The 11385-nt window shown below is 36.7% G+C and overlaps 1 pseudogene; it reads right to left on the bottom strand.

The window, feature by feature from the left end:
• Positions 1-2499: 2499 nt before the first annotated feature.
• On the bottom strand, positions 2500-5484 carry LOC116643266 (annotated as a pseudogene).
• Positions 5485-11385: the final 5901 nt, after the last annotated feature.

The raw sequence follows: 11385 nt of genomic DNA, 5'->3' as shown, positions 1-11385 counted from the left end.
TGAGGTCCTGTTTAGCTTTGAAATATCAGCTTAAAACACACTTTGAAAACTCTGATGCACCTTAGAACTGAGGGGTATCAGGAGAAGGAGGCTTTTCCCCCCAACATGGATGGGGCATAAAATGAGGGGATGCAGGAATAGTAAAGATTTAATTTCTGGAATGGGACCGAAGAAACTATCAGAAGCATGTGTAACAAAGCAAATGCCAAACTTTGTTTTTTAAAGACTGTTTTATTTACATGGAATATGCTCATCCCAACCCCAGCTCACTCAAATCTTACTTCTCAAGGTCTCATCCCAGTCCTACTTCCTTGATTAAGCTTTTCATGACTTTGTGCTTACCTCTTTTTTGTTGCTGCTTTATATTTCATTGCTATATTATATTCCATGGTAGTTTGTATATCTTCTCTCAAATTAGATTTAACATTTTTTGAGTATAGCACTATTGATGTTAGGATGGCTTCATAAGAAAACAGGAATATTCTGGACTCTTCACTCAGACATCAAGAATCTGTAAGCATAAATGTATCCCTTCCATCTGAATTTCCTTATTTATCTAAAATAGAGCCACCCACTGAAACTTTCACTTAGTTGTAGAATGATTTTTATCTCCTTCAACATTCCTAGTAGGATGCAGACTCTTATTATTCTGAGTGTCTGTAGGATGTGATTTGAAGCTGACACATGTGGTCAGACAGGTAGTCTAAAGATCATCTCAGTCTGGATATCTTATTGTCACTAGGGCAGAATGAAAGGAAGAGTATTGCTTTTACTCATAATGCAAGCCTTTCTCATCACTATGCTCTAAGTCATATGAACACAATTTCAGCCAGAAGATTCACTTGTTCATTCATTCATCCAACACACAACACTTTTTTGTGTGTGCAAGTCATTCTATTAGGCATCTGGGGAATATTCATTTACAGTAGCTGTGACGCTGACTTCAAGAAGCTCCCCAGTGGTTGGGCTGCCTGGGTGGCTCAGTCAGTTAAGCATCTGACTCTTGATTTCGGCTCCGGTCATGATCTCAGGGTCTTGATATCAAGCCCTATGTGGGGCTTTGTGTTCAGCGTGGAATCTGCTTGTCCCTCTCCCTCCCCCTGCCTGTCCTCTCTCTTTCTCTCTCTCTCTCTCTCAAATAAATACATAAATGAAATCTTAAAAAAAAAAAAAGAAGCTCCCTAGTGGTTAAAGAATGTGGATCCAGTGGAGAAATTTGTGTTTCTGTAGAGGTTTCCAATACAGAGATTACTGAAGAACCAGGGTAATTTCCATCCTTTACTAGAGGTAACAGCACTCTTTATCACCGATGGCACTCCAGGTGGGTTTACAAAGTGCTTCTGCTTATTGACTAATGTAGAGAGAACAGAGCATTTGGGTATGCTTAGCAGCTTCCCCATCCACTATCACTGATTTAATTTGAGCAGTAAGGAAAGAAACTTTCGGTAAAGTTAATCTGGTCTCAAGTTGTTGTGATCACTTATATAACATAAAATACATAGCACTTTTGGAACTCAGATTTCGCCAATCAAATCCAATGACCACATGTGCGTGATATGACTGATTTCTTTCTGGGCTAGTTTGCATCCCCCCTTTAGGGTTTATTTTTTCACTTGGTGCATTAAAACCTTGGCCTTGTAAAATAACTATGGGTTCTTTCTATTTTAAATCTGTTACGCTGAAGCTTTCCTGTAGGTTGGAAACTCTTTTAAGGTTGTTTTTGTTTATCAGAAAATGCAATGTATCTTATGTTGTATGGCTTTTAATACATAATAACATGGTAATAATTCATATAGTCACATTCATTTGGCCCTTCCTTTCCTGCTAAATGTGTGATCCTCTTGTCCCTACCTTTCTCTCGTTCCCAACCTGTATCTCTTTTCCCCTTTCGAATTCTGCTTTATCCTTAAAGCTTTCCTAAACCCTGTGGCAGGATGTAGGCAGTACCTCTATCCCATGTACAGCATTATAGTTCTTGGCATATCGCAGGTAGCGTATCACCACAAAAAGGAAAGATGGAAAGACTCTCTTTCCTACTTCAAGTGTTTCCATTTATCTGTCCTCTTCTGACAATGTCTGGATATTTGGTAGTTCTCACTTGTGGGTGAAATCCATTTAGAGGTTACATTTAGAGGGACAGAGCCTAGGCTTCCCTCAGTAGTTCTAATACAACAACCAGATTTATCATGTCTAGAGTTTTTTTTTTTCATAATAGTGTTACTTCTTATAAGAATGTGAGCTTTTAATTGATAGTTCAAAACAAAGACAGAAAACCACTTTTTATCCATCAGATTTTATTATTTTTAAATTTTATTATTTTTTTATTTTTAATTTTATTTATTTATATATTTATTTTTTGGCTCCAAAAAGCTTTATTGTTTCCATTTGGTCTAGGGCTTGCAAGAGGGCTCCAAGGTGGTTAAAATGCTGCTTACTTGCTTCAGGGAGAAGCTCAGGCACAAGCCCTGGCACCAGGAGGATGCTGGGCTTCAGAGGATCCTAGTCATGCTGGAGGGTGAGCCTTTCGAAGAGATCCTCGTCCAGCCCAGCCAGCCTACAGAGATTAGTCAGGTGGTTCCCCATCTTCTTGACAAGTTTCACCTGCTCTTCTAGGAAGTAGTTCTCCAGGAAGTCACAGAAATCGTTGTGTGTGCGGGCTGAACCCAAGGCATGCAGATCCCAAAGGGCCTGGGTCAGGTTCTCCAGCACCAGGGCAGCGTCCATGGTATCCAGGGTTTTAGGCCACTCATCTTAGGATGGCTTCTGCAGGTCCTGGAAGAGGGTGTGGAGGCTGAGCTTCTTTTACATCTTCAAGAGCAGACGTGCTTCTCCTCAGCCAACTGGAGGAAAAAGGGGTCCATGTCCTCCAGAGCCACATCCTCCCGGTGGAAATAGAAGCACAGAGAGAGGTAGGTGTAGGAGGCTCACAGATGCACATGGACAAGGCAGTTGATGACAGCCTCCCCCTCGGTGGAATAATTCTTTTTTTTTTTTTTTTTTTAAGATTTTATTTATTTATTTGAGAAAGAGAGAGAGAGCGAGCACAAGCAGGCAGAGTGGCAGAGGAAGAGGGAGAGGCAGGCTCCCCGCTGAGCAGGGAGCCTGACACAGGGCTCGATCCCAGGACCCCGAGATCATGACCGGAGACGAAGCAGATGCTTAACCAACTGAGCCACCCAGGTGCCGCTCGGTGGAATAATTCTGACAAATCTGGGAGCTCATGGTTGATGGTAATAAGGAGCTAAGCTCAAAATAGAGTGTTGGCTGGTCCTGGAGGCAGAGGGTGGCCAAGAACATGGCTCTGAAGGTTGTGACTGGAAAAAAGGTTGGAGAGTGGTCTCAGGCTGGTAGAAGGGGCATCCCTGGGTCTGTTCGGTCCAAACACTGTTGAAGCAAGAGACAGATCCGCGGGACAGCCCAGTGCCCTGCTTTTATGCATTGGATTTTAAAATCAATGCTGTCTGTTGAGAAAGAATAAATACTTCAATGTTTCATTCGATTTACATTTTTAAAAATTGTTTTTTATTTCTCTTAAATCTGATACAATATTTTGTCGACTTAAAAAGTACATTAAGCTGATTGTTTCAGTTTTGCAACTTAGTCAATATACCTAATACACTAAGAAAAAAAAGTAGAATTTAATTAATTCCCCTAGTAGCCGATTTCTTTAATGAACTCATTCACTTTTTACCATTTCACAGAGGTACAGGCAAAACTAACAATCACAAACAGTACCAAGGCCTAAGAATTCACCAGGGACTCCTATTTTCAAAGAATGTTACCTAAATCTTTATCTGGGGACATCACTAAATGTTGCCCTAGCTAGCTGAGTAGCTTGTCAAATATAATAAATAATACTTGATTTATTTTTATTAAAGAATCACAGTTCATTTTTCAAAAATGAAAAACCATCTTGATATTAATTCATTGCTAAGCATAGGACAGGGTGATTCCAAATTAGCATAAAGGCACTTCGCTCAGTATGTGGCCAACATGAAAAAACTGCCGTTCACATTAGATGAGAGAAGCACAGTTGGAAGAGGCAAGTTCTTTGTTAACTTCTGTAACATTTAAAATCAACTAATATTTTGATACATTGGAAAACTTCTGAAGTGCAAGTCAGAAAAAAATGACAAAATTTTTCCAGAGAAAAACCAAATTATATTTCAGATTTAATACTTTGTATATTCCCATGGTCCTGACTTTATATCCTATGAACCTAACAATTCATTTTACTTATAATTATGTTCAACTAAGTACAGAGACTTCTGTAGGGAGAAAAGAGGTGTGTTGGGAACAACTTTGAAAATTTAATTTTTATGTAAGGAGTATACTTTTTATTCTTTGTATTTTTCCTTTCATTAGAAACACTTTCTCTACGGGTATAGAAAACGTACCCTGACAAAGAGTACTCAGTTGATTTTGCTTGGTGATTATCTCGACGTATTTGTTCACACCTTCTAGTCCTATTAAATAATAAAGATAGGAATTTTTAAAAAATTACAGAAAATACTGCATTGCTTACAACATTTATTTATTCAGTAGAGATGGGGAGGAAAGATAAAAACCTAGTGCATAACGAACATCCGAGTCCTTTGGGCTAGATCGAGATTGACAAATAATTCACCGTGTTGGCCTCCATTTTACTGTCTTCCTTCACAGAAGTTACCTCTTGGAAAAAAAAGCTTCTGTGTATATAGAAACTGCCAAAGTTAATTCTTAAAATTGTGCAAACAAAATCATTCAATGAAATCAATTTCATAAATTCCAAAAACAGTTCTAAGTGGAAGAATATGGAGAAAATCTTTAACTTTGAAGGGACTATTTCAAAACCTTTTTTTTTTTTCAGTGAAAAACCTATCTGTGCCTTTTTCCAGACTGAAAAGTTTTATTTTCTCATTTTGTGGGGGCAGATATGATCAATAAAAACAAACAAACAAACAAAAAAACGAAAAACCAAAAAAAAACCTACATATGACTGAAGAAAAAAAGAGAAGTACTCCAGAGCCACATTTTAGTAGTTAGCCTAGTCTTAGGAGTTATGGAAAGGAATCTTGAAGAAATATGTTTTAAAAATGAGACCCAAATAACACAGACAGGTTTATTCTGTGCCAAATAAGCTGAGCTCTAACTACCTTTCCAAACATCCCCTTCCCATCATTGTTCTGGATTATGGATGACAACAAGATGAATTTGCATGTGATTTGGCAGGCAGAAATGAGAGAGTGGTGATAGTGTTTTATGTTTTAGAGGTTGGTCTGGGGCGCTGAGCACGTGGCAGTGTTGGCTTACTTTGTTGGCAAGGGTCAACACGCAGGCTTGCAACTCCTTTCCCTCCTGCCGGATTTTCTCCCATGGGTTCTCTGAATCCCGTGCCTGGCATGTGAACAGATCTATGCTCAAGAGAGTCAGCTTTTTCTGCAGGGCAATCCTAGCATTGAAGCTGATAGCAGATGCTAAAGACAGGTGCAAGTTCCAGCTCATCCTCGTGGTTCTGGTTTCTCATCATTTCCCTCCATGTTCAGCTTTTCTTTCTGACCTCTAGACCAAGAGAGTCATACCTCTTCAGGCTCATCCTCAGACTCAGAGACAATAGCTTTGCATAGACTTCACCACGTCCATTCCTGCTTAGAGTTGAATTCCTATAAGTTCTTTATTCAGTATTATTTGTAGTGGTTCTTATCTACAGCACAGCTGATCTGATTGAGCCTTCAGTGACACACAGTTTTGCAAAACAGTGGATTACCAAGTGTCTGGAGGTGAGGGAGAATTTGAAATTTGAGATGATGGTGGCAGAACTTGAGACAAAAGAGTTAAATATGACACAGGTCATTAAACACCTTATATTTTATGATAGATTTGTATACATTTTATAGAATGAATCTCTTAGAAGGTAAGATGGAATATAGAATAGAGATCGAGTGTGTGGATGTTTTTACTCGTTGTTCTTTAAGAACCAGTTTCCGATTGTTACTTATTAAGAGAATCTAATTTTTAGTTGGACTTGTGTCTTCAGGAAAAAAATTATATTTCTTAGCCATCTTACAGTTAAAGATAGCTGAGTTATGGCAATAGGCTCTAAGCAGAGATGTGTGTGCAATTTGCATGTATGCTTAGAATGAGGAAGATACCATTTTACTTTTTAGCCTTTCCTTTTTCCTGCTGGTTAGTATGTAGAAAAAATGGCTGGAGTTCAAGCTGTTGTCCTCATCCATAAAGTGAAAGCTATATGCTCAGACCAGTGGAATAGCAGGATTGAAGGAGTCTGAGTTCCAATATTTTGGTGAAGCCTCCTGGTCGGTTCTGGAGTTCTTATATCCAAACTTGACCCAGTAAAGAAATACACATCAACTTTATTTTAGTCACTGTTGTTTTGAGTTTTGGGTCTCTCAATCATATATGATTAATAGGGACATTTTAAGTAAAAATTATACTTAAAGTATACGACATAATGTTTTGATATATAGTGAAATGATTACTGCAGTCAAGCTAATTAATATATCTATCTCTTCTCATAGTTAACTTCTTTTTTGGTGAAAGCATCTGAAATCTAAGCAAATTTCTGGTATACAATATAGTGATATTAACAATAGTCATCATGCTGTACATTAGCTCTCTAGAACTTATTCATCCTACACAACTGCAATTTTGTACCCTTTGACCAACATCTCTCATTTTTCGCACCTTTCTAATTTCTGCTTCTGCTTCGGTGAATCAACTTTTTTCAGATTTTTGATATAAGTGACATAATGCAGTATTTTTCTTTTTGCGTTATTCCACTTAGCATAATGTCCTCCAGTTTCATTCATATTGTTGCATATGGCAGGATCTCCTTTTTTAAGGCTGAATAATATTGCATTGTATGTACATATCACAATTTTTTTATCCATTCATCCATCAACAGACACTTAGGTCACATCTGTATCTTGGCTATTGTGAATAGTGCTGCAGTGGACTTGGGAGTGCAGGTATCTCTTTGAGGTACTAATTTCATTTCCTTTGGATATATACCCGGAAGAGGGATTGCTGGATTATATAGTATTTCTAATAGGGCTTTTTCTTAAGTAGAAGGAGAAAATGATGATTTCCATTACAACCCTGAAAAGAAGAAAAGAAGTCAGAAGTGGGTAAGTTTGTAGGTAATACCAAGGACTTGGGAGAGTGAATATCTATTTTTCCAGTGATGTAGAAAATGATAATTAGTGACAAATTTTGTCAGAGAGGCAACATGGTGGAAGTCAAATTGGTGGAAATAAATTTATTTTAGACAGACTTAGTTTAAATCCTTTTCTGTACAAAGCAGGAAATGCTAAAATGAATTTAAGATAACAGTATCTGTACTATGACTGATGTAAGTTTGTAATAAGCACTGAATTGATTCTTACAGTGACTGGTACATAGTAAACTCTCAATAAATATTAACATCATTAATAATGGCCAACAGATCTTTGTTAACAAATTATTACAGTGATAACATCATATTAAGCAATTCTCACTGAGAATTAAGGTGGAGAAGTTTAGAATGCTGAGCCAATTCCCCCTTAAAATCCCTTGTCTGTATTTCATAGACATTTTTTCAACTTTTTTTTCTTTCTTAATGTCTATTGAATCAATCAGAGTTCGGGTAACAGAAAGTACTCTAGGCATTCCAAGCAGCAAAATATTAAGATTAAGTGATTTCAAAATCATTGGATGCCTAAAGAAATGAAAGTCAGGAAGTCACCACTGTTTTTGATTTCAAGAATATACAGTACTACAGCTGCAACCCAGAGGTTGCTTTCTTGACCACTTGATGTCATAGCTTCCCCATACCCATGACTCTAGTAAGATAGAGAAAAACATGGAATCCAGCTACTTCCCAGCCCGCCTTTCCAACTGCACCATCCCAGGTAGTCTCCACTGCCTTGACACCTTCCAAATGTGGTATGATTAATCTTATTGAAAGAATCTAAACAGTATTGAGAAGCCTAGCCATAAGGGAGTTTAGGAAAAACAGCTTTAGATTCATTTTGTCATTCTTAGGGATAAGGGGAATAGAAGAGTATAGAAATGGATGCCAAATGGAAATTGACCATATCTAGCATATGAAACATCCCTATGCAGCCATTAGAATGGCTAAATTAAGAAGATTAACAATACAAGTTTTAGAGAGGATATGAAGCAAGTGGAATTTTCATACATTGTTGGTGGAATGTTAAATGGCACAAACAATTTGGAAATCAGTTTGGCAATATTGTATAAAGCTAATGACACACTTACCATGCAACCTAATCATTCCACTCCTACATATTTACCCAAGAGAAAGAAAATGTGTTTCCATACAAAGGCTTGCAAACTACTCATAGTAGATTTTTCATAGTAGCTCCAAACTGGAAAACAGCCCTGGTATTTCTCAATAGCAGAACCCATAAGTATATTGTAGAATATTCATACCCTGGAATACCAATCAGTAAATATGAGGAATGCATTGCTCTAACAAGCAATAACATGTCTGGATCTCAGAAATCACACATGAAAATAATCATGAGTGAAATAAACCAAACACAGAATTATATACTGCATGATTCCATTTATATGAAATTTTAGAAAAGATCAGTCCAATCCATAGTTCAGAAAATATTTCAGTGATTACCTGTATCTGAGAGTATGGAAGAGATTGATTGGAAATGAACACAAAGGAACTTTTTTGGGTGGTGGAAATATTCTATATCATGATTATCATGGTGGTTACATATGTATATACATGTGCCAATGCTCATCAAACTATATTTAAAATTATTTTATTTTATCTTATGTATGTATATCTCAATAATGTTAAGTCAGAAACTGTAAGGGATCTGAGGTTTTACCTATCTTTATCTGAACTGTCTTAATCAGTTTGGGCTGCTATAACAAATTACCATAGACTATACGGATTAAATAAGAAATTTATTTTTCATGGTTACGGAGTCTAGGAAATCCAAGATCAAGGTGCTGACAGATCTGGTGTAAACCTCTTGCAGGTTGCAGTTACCGTCTTCTGATTGTGTCTTCACATGGTGGTGGTCAGAGAAAGAGAGAGAGAGAGAGAGAGAAAGCTCTTATGTTTCTTCTTTACAAGAGCACTAATCCTATTCATGAGGGTTCCATGAGGGTGGAGCCCTCATGACCTAATTATCTCCCAAAAGTCCTACTTCCTAATATTTATAAAAAATATATTTTTTTGATGGGGCAGGGGACACAAACATTCAGCCGGTACCAATACATGTAAAATCACAAGACACCTAGGTCAGAGACAAAGACGGTTTATTAGTTACAGCAAAAGCATCAGCTAGATGCTAACTTCATAGCACCAATTCCCTGAGTTCTAAGGGTGACGCGCTGGAATTTGAATGGTACCTGTACATGCAGAATAAATAACAGGGGATAAATCCTAGAATTAGAAAATTCTGATTATATATACAACTTCTGGTGAACTGCTCACCTAGTTCTGGAGATAGAGATTTTATCTTTACTCTAGAATATAAGCAAATCTCATCCAGAGAGGTCTTTATCACTCCGGAACATCTCAAGGGAGGGAGATATCTCTAAACTTTACTCTTCTGCAATGTCATCTTATATAAAAACATTCTTAAACTGACTATAAATGCCTTTGTTCAGAAGATCTAGATCATGCAGAAATGTGAGATATTTATAGATAATTATTTCCCAGCATAAAGTTTATTTTAAAAACTGGCCATAATGTTTGACCTGAAACATGTTCTGTTAGTTCAATAAAATATTTCAAGGAATATGTACAATTTAAATATGTCAAGTTGATTTCAAACCAATTGTTTGTGCTACATATTCAGGAAATTCACATTACCTAATTACATTTCCAAATGTTTCAAAATGAAGTTTAGATCATTAGAACTTTGGGAATTCTTTGGATCAGTCACTAATTTCATAAGAAGTTATTTTTCAATTTATATTACAATTGTTCAGAGAATTAAAAAAGTCATCATGCATTTAATGTAGAATTTCTCCTTTCTTTTGTGTTTATTTTCTCTTGTGGATAAAAGTTATAAATTGTGAAGGAGCATTATTGAGCACATGAAAATATTGCAATATTCTTTGCCATACAAAAATATTTGCATAGCTAATCTTAGGCAATTTGTGTTCATTCAACACTGCTTATTTAACTGACTACTTAGCTTGTATCTAGACTGATGCCTGGTTCTCAGGTCATTGTCCCTAGAGCAGAACTGGGTAGTCCAGTTACTGGGAGCTCTTTGATTTGCAGGGACTATTCTCATGGCAGCCTGAAGAAGCATAGCTTGGATTAAAAAAAAAAAAAAATGTATCTGGAGAATCAGGATTCTTTTCAAGTGAGTCAAGGTTCAGAGTTGAGAAGAAAAATTACAAATGTCAAATTTATGGATAAAGAAAGGATGAAAACTTGGAAATAATTTAACAACTTCATGACTGGTATATATGAGAGTTAGGGGAAATAAGTTTTGATTACTGGTTAAGGCAAAATGAGAGTAAGGGTATTTAGTTCAAGAGTTACTTGGGATAATATTGTGTGCCTGATGGTCCCCTAGGATGCAGTGTCCTGGCTTAGGAGGCAGATAGAACAGTTTGGTGGAGTCCCAAAGAATGGACTAGAAGCCTAGAGCACAGTGCCAATGGGGGAAGCGAGATAGGAGGGCTGTGTTGATTGCTCTGTCTGTCCTTTGGACTTCTGAGGCTGAATTTAGCATGGGGATAGTAATAAACTTTTATCTAAAACATCCGAATGAGTAGATTTAGAATGTATAAGAAGAAATCAAGATCCTGAGGATTGTTGGAATTCTAGTAGGTATATTTCTACTTACAAAAAGAGACCAGCAGACTCTGGGGGAAGGAGGGGAGAAGGTAATGGAATCATGGATAAAATATAAACTTGAACAATATCATAGCTATTTATTTGACCTTTTTCTAACCATAATGGTTGAGAGTTCTGGATAATAATAATGATGATGATATGAACACAATATTTTCCTAGTATTTACCATATCTTGGGTAATTTTCAAACCATTTTATACCTATCAACTCACCTAATTATTACAAAACATTTTCATGTACGTACTGTTATTATCCTTGATTTATAAATGACTAAACTATGGCACAGAGAGATTAAGTAACATGCTCATAGCCACAGAAAGAGCTAATAACTAAAATAGTCAGTATATGTTCTGATGTGTAAACTCATTGTAAGAATTACCTGTTCATAGGAATCTTTAGCTGTGAAAAAAATCCCAGCCCAGTTTATATATATGATGTAAAAGGTTTGTATTTTTTATTTTATTTTATTTTATTATTATTTCTTAAAGATTTTATTTATGCATTTATTCCAGAGAGAGAGAGCATACAAGTGAGTGCGAG

This window comes from Phoca vitulina, unplaced genomic scaffold (assembly GCF_004348235.1).
Source record: "Phoca vitulina isolate PV1807 unplaced genomic scaffold, GSC_HSeal_1.0 scaffold25, whole genome shotgun sequence".
NCBI classification, from domain to species: Eukaryota; Metazoa; Chordata; class Mammalia; order Carnivora; family Phocidae; genus Phoca; species Phoca vitulina.
Note: the sequence above shows the minus strand (reverse complement) of the source record. Positions and strands in the feature narration are given on the sequence as shown.